This window comes from Macaca nemestrina, chromosome 7 (genome assembly GCF_043159975.1).
Source record: "Macaca nemestrina isolate mMacNem1 chromosome 7, mMacNem.hap1, whole genome shotgun sequence".
Taxonomy (NCBI): domain Eukaryota; kingdom Metazoa; phylum Chordata; class Mammalia; order Primates; family Cercopithecidae; genus Macaca; species Macaca nemestrina.
This window is the reverse complement of record NC_092131.1, coordinates 99,142,815-99,155,476: the sequence shown is the minus strand read 5'-3', so window position 1 is coordinate 99,155,476 and position 12,662 is coordinate 99,142,815. Positions and strand designations below refer to the sequence as shown.

The 12,662-nt window shown below is 40.8% G+C and overlaps 1 long non-coding RNA gene across 3 annotated transcripts in view; it reads right to left on the bottom strand.

Annotated features, from left to right (window-relative positions):
- The window catches only part of LOC139364373 (uncharacterized), a 144,532-nt gene extending 141,641 nt beyond the window's left edge, over nt 1-2,891 (bottom strand). For 2 of the 3 annotated variants that reach the window (XR_011626120.1, XR_011626121.1), the window contains exon 1: nt 2,677-2,877. This is a non-coding gene — a long non-coding RNA (uncharacterized lncRNA). Of the gene's footprint in view, nt 1-2,676 lie in introns of all 3 variants that reach the window. The other variant, XR_011626122.1, reaches the window with a different exon arrangement.
- Between the last annotated feature and the right edge of the window lie 9,771 nt (nt 2,892-12,662).

Here is a 12,662-nt window from a genome sequence, read left to right as displayed (position 1 = left end):
CTACTTATAATCTTCATGTGTAGTTTTACTTTATATACAATTTTGTTTGCTAGGTTTTTCTTCTTTTAACATTGAAACATAAGCATTTTCCATTTTACTAAAATTTTTCTCGTTATCATTTTTAATGATTTCACGTTTTTTATTTAAATTGTATTTAATACTTTTAGTTTAAAACATACATTAAAATGTCTTTAAGAGTTTGTTTCCATTTTATTTTTAAAATACTGCTATGATGAACATCTTCATGGATAACTGTCTTCCATATTTAATATTTAAGATAATTTCTCAGAACTAGAACTACTAGATCAAATGGGTATAAATATATATATCTGTCTCCCAGGCTAGAGTGCAGTGGTGTAATCTCGGCCCACTGCAAGCTCTGTCCCCCAGGTTCACACCATTCTCCTGCCTCAGCCTCCTGAGTAGCTGGGACTACAGGTGCATGCCACCATGACCAGATAATTTTTTGTATTTTTAGTAGAGACGGGTTTTCACCATGTTAGTAAGGATGGTCTTGATCTCCTGACCTTGTGATCCACTCGCCTCGGCCTCCTAAAGTCCTGGGATTATAGGGGTGAGCCACCGCGCCAGGCCATAAATATCTTAAGTAATTTATTCAGTTGTTTGCAGACTGATTCTTGTGATTCAAAACAATTTAATGTAATTTAAAGAACGTAGTATCCATCACTGTCAGAAGTTATTAGCTACATTACCCTAAGAGTAAAATAATTTTAAAATTCAGATAGCATTTCACCTCAACCTTTCACACAAAACTAAAACTGCTACCTATTATCAACTACTAAAACTTTTCAAAAGTGTGTTAACATAGTACAAGCTGTTTGTGGTGTTTTGGTAAATACAAAGAGCATAAAGAGTCTAAAATGTTTCCATAATCTCATGAGCATTAAGAGATTGTCCATTTTAATATTTCAGTGGATTTCTTCCCATTTCTTAATAGACTAGATAGATAATACTGTGTAATCTATTTTACACCCTTTTCCATTGAATATTACAGTACATAAACCTCTTAAATGCTCTTGATCCTCGTATGCAAGTGTTCCCAGAAGACTTGTACCGATAAATAAGTTCTGCAGCCTTTGGAGAGCTGCCCCCAAGCACCCCAAATGTTCTTTGCACATCTGTTTAGGGCCTGATGTGCAAAGATGGTCCTTCCTCTACTACGTCCCAAATTGCAAATAGAGGAAGGTTCTGTCGGTGAATATCGCTGTTGTTTCTGACTGGACGGCTGAGCATCTGCTCTTATATCAAACAAAGTACCCATCAGCTTTCTGCTGATCTGGAGAAGGTGGCAGATTTCAAAAAAAAAAAAAAAAAAAAAAGCTTTGACCAGGGAAGGACCCCTGTGGACTGAGCAGCAGGAAAACTGCTTTGAAGATTGTAACTTGTCAAGCCAGTCAGATGGAGTATGCTGCTGCCGGAGATATTTTTAGAAGGCTGATTTCAGCTGGGAGAGGGTGGAGGGGAATCTAGATTTTTACTCAGGTCCAGTGCCAGGCAATTTAACCTAGTGAAATCATCTTCTGACCTCAGCTCTGGGGAGAGGACCCCACATTGACTGCTGGGCACTCCCTCACCTTCAGGAGCAACTGTCTGGGCTCTTGGCAAGCACATAGCTCCAGCTTACCCGGAGCCTCTGCTCACAGTTCTCGAGCTGTGGTCCCCATTTCAGAGCTAGGAGATGCTGAGGCCCACAGGAGATCAGAAACATGCCCCACACCCTTGGCTGTACCTGGTCTCTGCTGTTCATGGATGCTTAATAGCAAGCACGCTGCAGCAGGTGGGACTGGCAAAGACCAAGGCAAAATAAGCTTTTCAGCTGTAAAGGAGCAGTAGCTACCAAATGTGCTTCCCAGGGTTTGTCAGTTGGTACAACTCTCACAGAAACATAACCCAATCAAGGATTCCTAGGAAGTTAGATCTGGAAGGGATCTGAGAAATAAGGTGGGTCGGAAATCACAAACCGCTGCTTTTCCTAGAGCTGAGTCCCACCCCTCTGATGCTGTCCCCAGCAGTGCATTTAAAACATTTGGATGTGTTTCCAAACTTTAAAACTCAGGAGATTTTACACAAAATCTGGATTTCTGGCTTACCTGGAAGAATTACAACATCTTTCAGTACTGGGCTCCTATTCTTGCAGGACAGCAATGAGCAACCCTCTGCAGGAGGAGCACCAAGTCCCCAGGTTGCCACCATCTCCCCCATTCCCTATTATGATTCTTATCTAGCAAGATCCGTATATGCTAAGACCCATTTTGAAGGATGAGCAAATTGACCTCTGGAGATGTTTGCAATGTGTCCAGTGTCAGACAGCTTGTGAATCTGCTTGTTCCGCCCCTCCTGGCCATGTATAATTCCGCTTATAACTAATTTCTATTCACGGGGTCTCTGCAAAGTCTTCAGTGTGGTTCTCATAAACCACTAGGATTTCCTCCCTTCCTATGAAAGCCCAGCTTGAGCTCTCATCATTGCTGAAGTGAAGCCCTCCCTCTATTAGCAAGGCAAATTGATCGAGGTAGGGACAGGGGAGAACAGAGCTCTTAAAAGAAGATCAGGGTTCAGTGACTCCAGACTTGAACTCATTTGTAATATCTCTAACCTCAGTTACACATTAGAATCAGATTTCCCAACCCCAACCCAGACCAACTCTATCAGTACCTCTGGACCCAGGTGTCTGTATTTTTAAAAGCTCATCAAATGATTCTAATGCGCATTCACAGCAGGGATTCACTCCTCTGATCACGTTTCCATGCGGCTGCCCCAGCTTCCCTTCTTAGTACTTACAGGCCCTTTTTGGTAATTTAGTTTGGGGAGTTCCCCTTCCTCATCTGGAAAATGAGGAGGATAGATTGGATGCATGATTTCTAACTTGGGATGCTTTGTTCCTTGACATCCACAAAGGGAATTATGAGATCACTGAGTGCCTTTCAATATTGCAAAATGTCTAATAGAAATCACGCACTTATGTTAAGGCTGCACACGTTGATGAAAATGTTAAATTTCTTTGCTTTTACCTGCAATTATATTTCCTCAATGTAGTGGTTCTAGTTTCAAAATATGGGGTTTGGGGAGAGAGGGAAGGAATGTCCCCAGTGATTACAAATGGAGAGAGAGAGAGAGAGAGAGAGAGAGAGAGAGAGAGAGAGAGAAAGGAAAGAGAGAAAGAGAAATAGAGAAAGAGAGAAGAAAGAAAGAAAAGAAAGAAAGAAAAAGAAAGAAAGAAAGAAAGAAAGAAAGAAAAAAGAAAGAAAGAAAGAAAGAAAGAAAGAAAGAAAGAAAGAAAGAAAGAAAGAAAGAAAGAAAGAAAGGAAGGAAGGAAGGAAGGAAGGAAGGAAGGAAGGAAGGAAGGAAGGAAGGAAGGAAGGAAGGAAGGAAGGAAGGAAGGAAGACAAAGAGAGAGCGAGTTGGGCCCCATTGTAATGATTTCACAGTTCCTTCTAATTCAGCATTCTGTGGTTTGATGATAACCCAGGGAAGAGAAAAATGACTTCTGAGGAAGCAAATATACTCTTTGAACACCCTTCTTGTAAAGAGAATTACATTCTAACATAATACATTTTAGTGCCCCTTCTTTGTGGAATGTTCTAATTAATACCTGGAAGTCAACACACCTGGAAAAAAAAGTAGGTCCTAAATTCAGGGACCTCAACCCAGGAGGCCTGGTTTACTTTAATGAGAACACCAGTTTGACAGCCACCATCGGGGAAGAGGACGGGAACAAGGACAGTGTTGTCAGGATACACATCAGCGGACAGTGACAAAAAATAAAACATTTTGTTGCATGATAGATAAGTGCTTCCTGACAATCCGTCTGCTTTTATCTCTTTAGAGCCTCCCTCCTGCTCTGCTCTCACCCAGCTGTTAAATTATTCCAGCCAGCGCGACCATTTCACCAGTAAACATTTCCTTTGCCTGAAACTAGGAGGAATTTCATCAAGGAAGCAGACGCTGTGTTCGTTAAGCTGATTTTTCTCTTTGCTGTGTCTCCAAGGGAAATGCCCCCTTGAGTTTCCCTCTTGTATATGCAGGCAGAGCTGGTGACCATTGCTAGGCAACGTGTCATCATACATATTTCATCAGTGAAAGAAAGTCTATCTCAGAGAAGCCATCCTTCATCTATTCTAGGGTTTCCATTCTCCTTTATAAAAAGAATAGGAAAAAGGAATAGAAAGTCACCACCTCTATGTTCCCTGGCACCCATGATGAGGAATCAATGACAAAAGAATCAAGTGGAAAACTTAAAACCTAGGCAATAGCAATAGTTAATTTAAAAAACATAATGGGGGGAAAATCTCATTCATAATATTGTCTCAGCCAGCTTGGGCTGCTATAATAAAATATGGTGGACTGGGTGGCTTAAAGAATAGACATTATTTCTCACTATTCTGGAGACTAGGAAGTCCAAGATCAAGGAGCCAACAGATTCAGTTATTGGTGAGGGCCTTCCTCCTGGCTTGCAGACAACTACCTTCTAGCTGTGTATTCTCACACAGTGGAAAGAAGAATCTCTGATGTATTTTCCTTTTCTTATAAGAACACTAATCCCATCAAGGAGGCCCCACCCTCATGACCTCAGATACCGCCCAAAGGTCCCACCTAGTACCATTACCCTGGGAATTAGGGCTTCAATATGTGAATTTTGAGAGGATGCAAACACCATGCCATAACAAATATCAACCCAAACTTTCAAATGATGCTTACCAAAATTTTGCATTGGCACATTAATATGGAGAGAATAAATAATTCAAGGATGTTGAAGACCATAAATACAACTTTAAAAAACAATAAGGCCGGGTGTAGTGGCTCATGTTTGTAATCCCAGCACTTTGGGAGGCCAAGGCAGGTGGATCACGAGGTCAGGAGTTCAAGACCAGCCTGGTCAACCCAGGTGAAACCTGTCTCTACTAAAAATACAAAAAAATTAGCCAGGCATGGTGGCAGGCACTTGTAATCCCAGCTACTCAGGAGGCTGAGGCAGAGAATTGCTTGAAGCCTGGAAGGTGGAGGTTGCAGTGAGCTGAGATCGTGCCACTGCACTCCAGTGTGGGTGACAGAGTGAGACTCCATCTCAAAAAACAAACAAAAAACCAACCAAACAACAACAAGAAAAAACAATAAATACCTAAACAAAGGGGTAACAAAAATCTGGAACCATAACCAAAATATGAAGACTGGTTTTCTTAGGCAGTTAGCACTATGGATGTGATAAAATTCTAAGGTGACTCCCACAATTCCCACCACCTGGTGTACATTCCCTGTAAATTCCCCTTCTCTTGAGGGTGGGCAGGGCTTGTAAATGTAATGGGATATCACTCTATGTTTATGTTATATTATATGGCAAAAGGGATTTTTGCATATGTAATTAAGACCTGTAATCAGCTGAGTTAATCAAAAGGAAGATTATCCTGGGAAGATCAGACATACTCAAGTGAGTGCCTAGAAGGGGTCTAGTGATGGGAGATGAAAGAAGTCAGAGAGCTCCTGCAAGCCTGGAGTAAAGCATGAGCGAGACTGAGCAGAGGATTCAGCTAAGCTGCACCCAGACTCCTGACTACAGAAACGGAGATAGCCGATGTATACTGTCTTAAGCTAGCAGTTTTTAAAATTTTGTTTTGGTTTGTTTTTTTGAGACAGGGTCTCAGTCTGTTGGCCAGGCTGGAGTGCAGTGGCATGAATACGGGTCACTATAGCCTTAATTTTCTGGGCTCATGTGATCCTCCTGCCACAGCCTCCCAAGTAGCTGGAACCACAGGTGCACACCACCACACCCAGCTAATTTATTTTTATTTTTTTATTTTTTACAGAGATTGAGCTCAGGCCAGACTTGAACTCCTGGGCTCAAGCAATCTTCCTGCCTCAGCCTCCCAAAGTGTTGGGATTACAAGTGTGAGCCAGCACGCCTGGCCTATTTTAAGCTAAGTCTGGGGTAATTTGTTACATAGCAATAGAAAATGAATATAGTGAGTGACTGTTGTGTTTTCTGTTTTCCGTTTTTTGAAATTCCCATGTATTACTTTCATAACAAACAAACTGAAGACAAAGTTGAAAACTCCATTTGGAACAGAGGATTTTTTTTAAGTACATCATTGTTGGCATCCTGAGGCAAAGGGAGCCTCTCAGAGTTTCCTGACACTTGGGCCACATTCACAAACCTCCTTTCTCACCCTCAATAAGTAAAAGAAGTTTCTCATGACACTAATTCAGAACCTGTTTTAAAAGGACTATGCCCGTATGTTTTTTGTGGCACTGTTCACAATAGCAAAGACTTGGAACCAACCCAAATTCCCATCAATGATAGATTGGATAAAGAAAATGTGGCACATAGACATCATGGAATACTATGCAGCCATAAAAAGGGATGGTTCATATCCTTTGCAGGGACAGGGATGAAGCTGGAAAGCATCATTCTCAGCAAACTAACACAAGAACAGAAAACCAAACACAGCATGTTCTCACTCATAAGTGGGAGTTGAACAATGAGAACACATGGACACAGGGAGGGGAACATCACACACAGGGGCCTGTCACTGGGTGGAGGACTGGGGGAGGGATAGCATTAGGAGTAACACCTAATGTAGATGACGATTTGATGGGTGCAGCAAACCACCATGGCACATGTATACCTATGTAACGAACCTGCACGTTCTGCACATGTATCCCAGAACTTAGAGTACAACAATAATAATTTTAAAAGGCTAACAGCTATACAGTGAGCCATTGATATGGTTAGGTAACCATATCAATTTGGCATTAAATGTAAATGGACTAAGAACTCAAATTAAAAAGCGGAAATTATCATCCTACATCACAAAAGCAATATACAATTTTATTCTGTTTACAGGAACATGTTTTATATATAAGCAATTGGATTAAAAGTAAAAGAATGAGAATATTTACCAGGAAAATCATATCACCTTGCTAGATCCAGAAAAAAAGTGACAAAGTTCAGTACCCATTCATGATAAAAACTCACAAAACTAGAAATGGAACGAAACCTTCTCAACCTTGAAAAGTGATCTACGAAAAGTTTACACTTAGTGTCATGTAAATCATGCAAGAACGAATGCTTTCTCCTAAGGTTAGAAACAAAGCCACGATGTTTTGCTTCAAACATTTATCTTGTATTGGAAATCCTAGCCAGCACACTATGTGAAAAAAAAAATTAGGTAAAAATTGAAAAGAAAGAAATAAAACTATTTCACACAGCATGATTATGTAAAGGTCATAGCATTTGAGATCAATGTACAAAGTCTGTGTTCCAGTAAAAATATATTTAAAAGTTAAAAAAGGAGTGTGCCTTATAATGTACCTTATTCCAGAAATAAACGGAGATCAGACTTGGGTGTCTATGAAAAATAGTTAGAAAGCACATGGGGATATATATAAATAAGTGTCCATCACTGTCTTGCTTATAAAGATAAAATTCAGAACACATATGAGCACTAGTAATTGCAGATTGATTAAAGTATGGTCAATTCATTCAATGGAATACTATGCACTCTTGTTAAAGATTACATAGCTGTATGTTTATTAATATAGAAAGATGTGCATGATATAATGTTAGGTATTTAAAAAATAGATTACAAGAACTTATAATAGCATAGGCTGGGCGAGTGGCTCACACCCATAATCCCAGCACTTTGGGAGGCAAGGCAGGCAGATTTCCTGAGCTCAAGAGTTCGAGACCAGCCTGGGCAACACAGTGAAACCCTGTCTATACTAAAATACAAAAAATTAGCCAGGTGTGGTGGCATATACCTGTAATCCCAGCTACTCAGGAGGCTGAGGCAGGAGAATTGCTTGAACCCGGGAGGCAGAAGTTGCAGTGAGCCAAGATCACGCCACTGCACTCCAGTCTGGGTGACAGAGTGAGACTCCATCCCCCAAAAAAGAGAACTTATAACAGCATGATCTCAATTTTTAAAAAAAAGATATATAGGGATAGGTATATAAACAAGGATCTAGAGAAGGAAAGAAAGAAAAGTTGTTTGTAAGAGTGTACACCAAGGTGATAATAATGGTTATATCTAGTGGTTGTTTTATGGTCCTTTTCTTTTTGTTTATTTAGACTTTCTAATTTTTTCAATAAAAATAGATTGTGTAATTTTTCAAATGCAAAGAAAAAATTAACTATCTAATAAATTAAAGACACAGAAACATGCATGAGGCTGCTCATTAAAAGATTTCAGTTTCTACTTAGTAGTCAATAGCAGTTGATGTTCCTCAAGTTTTGTTTACTGGTGGCAACATTCCTATTTGCCCTCATGTTTATGGCGATGGTTCCATCTATTGATGCTTTTTTTTTTTTTTTTGAGATGGAGTCTTGCTCTGTCACCAGGCTGGAGTGCAGTGGTGCCATCTTGGCTCACTGTAACCTCCGCCTCCCAGGTTCAAGTGACTCTCTGCCTCAGCCTCCCAAGTAGCTGGGACTACAGGCCTGCGCCACCACACCCAATTAATTTTTGTATTTTTAGTAGAGATAGGGTTTCACCATGTTGACCAGGATGGTCTCAATCTCTTGACCTCATGATCTGCCTGCCTCGGCCTCCCAAATATTGATTCATTTTAATAGAGGACTGGTCTCCAGAATAGTCTCATGAATCTGTTTTTCTTAGCACTAATGGCATATTTTCCAGATACAAATTACAGGGACCAGTTCTCAATCACTGTGTTGTTATCATAAAACATGTAGAAAGCACTGAGAATTCCATCTCCATCATATGTATTGATGCTTTCAGTATGAGGTACCCAGCAGAAGACATTCCAACTGAGAAAATGAACCCTTTCCATCACCTGCCCCTCACCTTACACTGATGTCTAAGTGATGTTCTCACTCTTCAGGTTCAGAGTCTTCCTGCTGTGTTCAAAGTCATGGGAACAAAAGGCATTTAAAGTCCTAAGATCACTGGCAATGTTGATCAATGAGATATCTTCCTAGTGAGGTGAATGCTTGGCTGGAAGAGCACATCTGTGTACATGAGAGAGTAAAAAGACCTCTGCCACAGGGAAGCTGTAAGTGAGGGCTCTGCCGCCAACTAGAGAGCCTAGTCCAGTGGTTCTTAACTGGAGATGATTTAGGCCCCCAGGAGACATTTGGCAATGTCTGATGATATTTTGATTGTCACATGGGTGGGGGCTGTGTTTTTGGCATCTAATAGGTAGAGGTCATAGATGTTGCTAAATGTTCTAAATTCACAAGACCACTCCTCACAACAAAGAACTTTCCAGTCCAAAATTTCAGTGGTGTCCAGCTTAAGAAGCTCTGGCCTAGAGTATTAGAGAGATATAAAGCTGGTGGTATCAAGGGCCTGACCACGTGAGAGCAGAGCTCTTTTACAAGCTAAAACCACCCCAAAACAGAGCAACAGCCAAAGTTAGACCCAATTCCAGCTGACACTGAATAACCAGAAGTAGATCGATCCTACTCATACAATTAGAAAACCAGACAAATATATGAAAATAACACTTATGGTCACCCGACAGCTAAGGACTGTCATCTCCAAAAGAAAGAAACAACTGAGGATAGCCCTATGGTTGCCCAGATTACTGCTGGAGGCATTTTCTAGGCTGCAGCACAGACAGGAAGGGGATGCCCAAGTAGAGTCAGGAGGTCTCCCTGAGGTGAGGAGATGGAGCAGAGGGTCCAGTGAGGGCAGGGCTGTTGGAATTATGGGGAAGTAGCACAAGTCTATGCAGAAAGCATCCTGGGCCCGGCTGAGTACTGGTCTACACATGCTTAAGGGGAAACTACCTGGGACTGGAGAAAGAACCATCAGAAAGGAATACACAGAACAATTCCCAGGGCTCACACAGGGCTGAGTATGGTTTATGTTCCCACTAGCCAGGGTGGAAGGGCTCTTAATGCATGTGATAATGGGTAAAATCCTCAGAAATGCATGAACTTAATAGTGGGGGCAAATTGGCCCTAGAATAAAGGCTGCCCTGGGCCAGACCTAACAAAATTTAAAAGCAAGCACCAAAGGACTGAGTAGATTCCAAAGAATTTAACTATATGCCAAAACAAAATTCAATACTATTTGAAGGAATACAACAAAATCCAGCAAACAACAACATAAAAATCACAACATCCAGCATCCAATAAAAACTTACCAGACAGCCCAGGTGCGGTGGCACATGCCTGTAGTCCCAGCTACTTGGAAGGCTGAGATAGGAGGATTGCATGAGCCCAGAAGTTGAGGCTGCAGTGAGCTGTGAACCCACCACTGCACTCCAGGCTGGGTGACAGAGCAAGACCCTGTCAAAAAAAAAAAAAAACAAAAAAAAAACTTACCAGATATGCAAAGGAAAATATGACCTATAGCCATAGGAAAAAAAATCAATCAAGAAATAAAGACCTGGAAATCATAGAGATTATAGAAATAACAGACAAGGACCCTAAAATAACTTTTATTGTCATGTTCTATATGTTCAAGAAGATAAACGTGACCAAGATGAGGAAAGAAAAGGAAGACATAAAATATTGAGAGTGCTGATTTATTTCTTCATCTCAGCACTTAGGAACATGGTGTTGTGCTAGGCTCTGGGACAACAGAGATGAGTAAGCCACAGCCCCTGCTCTTCTGCAGCTTATTTAGTAGAAAAGGCAGATGTTGAACCTATTATATATGATAGAATGTGATAAATGCCAGTGTAGTTTTGGGCAAAGTGTTGGAGGAACACAGCAAAGTGGGGTGTAACCATATATGGTAGGCAGTAGGGAGTAAGATGAGGGTCCTTTATCCTTAAGACAAATAGTAATAGCCAACTTTATGCAATAGCAAAAATAATTTGCCAAATATTTATTGTGTACCAAGGACCATAAGAAGCTTAGGGAAGAAATTGAGAAATAAAAACAGAAATGCACCCCTCCTCTCCTAAAGGTAATATTTACTGACCACTAAAAACCATTTTATCTTCACAACAACTCTGCAGGTACGCTCTGGTAGATCGCATTAATGTTCCCCAATTTTTAACTCCCTTTTGTATCCACTCCTTTTGACTTGTACCTGAAGTTCTTTCCATCAAAGGATCAGAACTGATTTTCCTGCCCCACCACTTTTTGTTTGGCCACATGACTTGCTTTGGCCAATGGAAATGTTACCAGATGTGATATGACCAGAGACTTGAAAAATGCGTGTGCATGTGGGCTTATTTTCCTTTGTATGTGCCAGTAGCATGAGGAGAATATGCCTGAAACCAGGAAGAGGATGAGAGACAAATGGTACAGAAGCATTACAACAACCTACAGACCTGCAGTAAGAAGCAGGTTCACCGAACAGAGCTCAGTCTAGATCAGCAGAACCCCAACCTGCCCACAGATGTATAAGCCAACAAATGCCTATTGTTACATGCCACTCATATTTTGCGCTTGCTTGTCAGGCAGCAATATCTGACTGACATGCACCGTCAGATGAAGGATGAAGGTTAAATGACACAGCTAGAGTGATATTCCTAGTAAACAGTAGAACTGGGATTTGAATTTACATCTGCCTGATTCCAGAGCCAGCATTTTAACAGATTGCTGCTTCCCAGAAACCTCACTCCTGGGAATTTTCCTGAAGGCAATGGTTCCAAAAAAGGTTATATGCACATATATATTTACTGGAGTTTTGCTTATAACATTAAGAAAAATGAAAACACCCTAAAGTCTGCAAAGTAAAAGAAGCAGTTAAGCAAAGCATAATCTACCATCTTGAAGAAATGACTTGTGCTTATTAAAATGAAAATTATGAAAAATATGTAACATTAGAGATCTATATTCTAATGTTAATCTTGAAAACCAAAATATATTTTGTAGGTCAACTAAAAGTAAAATCGTGCATATAAATATGCAGATTTATGTATGTGTTTGCATACATATATGCAAATAGACAAGGCCAGAAAATCATTTTATAAAATGAAATCAATTTCAGAGAGTCGTGGGATTAGAAGCGATGTATTTTAGTCTTTAAATTTTCCATTAGAGTTGTTATAATAAAAACAGTGATTAAACTGACACACACATAGGTTTGATGTCACTCCTAATCCACTCAAAGGACTTACACAGCCACCCACTGCCAGGCTTCCAGCAACCTGGGTGTCACCGAGCTCTTTCTCCCCAATCCTGTTAATGGACTTCAGAGTGCATCTTTACCATTACAAACCCCAACTACAGGCTGCTGAGGCTTACACTTGGCCCTAGGGAAGAAAGAGGAAAGGCCCTCAATCCCTGGAGGTCTTGCATTTGGCAACCAGGACAGATTTTTCCATTAATAAGGTATTTCGAGTCAAAGTTGGAGCCAATTCTTATCTCTCATGGTCACCCTGGTTAGAGGACAAGGAAGGGATGTGAATGTGAGGGGCATTCGCCTCCTCCCTCCTGCCTTTCCAGAACTCAGAGATAACTTGTACAAGAGCACTTATGGGTGCCAGGGCTCTCCGCTGGACATGTGGCACAAAATATCCCATTTAATCTCCGAATAATGTCACTATCCCATTTTCTAGGTGACAGAGCCCAGTCTTAGAGAGGTTAGTCCTTTGCACTGTTCAGTGGCCTTGGGCAATATATTGGACTAATCAAGTAAAAAGTGGATATTGTTGTTTCCCTGCTGGACCATTAGACACCAATTCCCCAATGACTCCCACTGGAAAGACTTCAGGTGCCT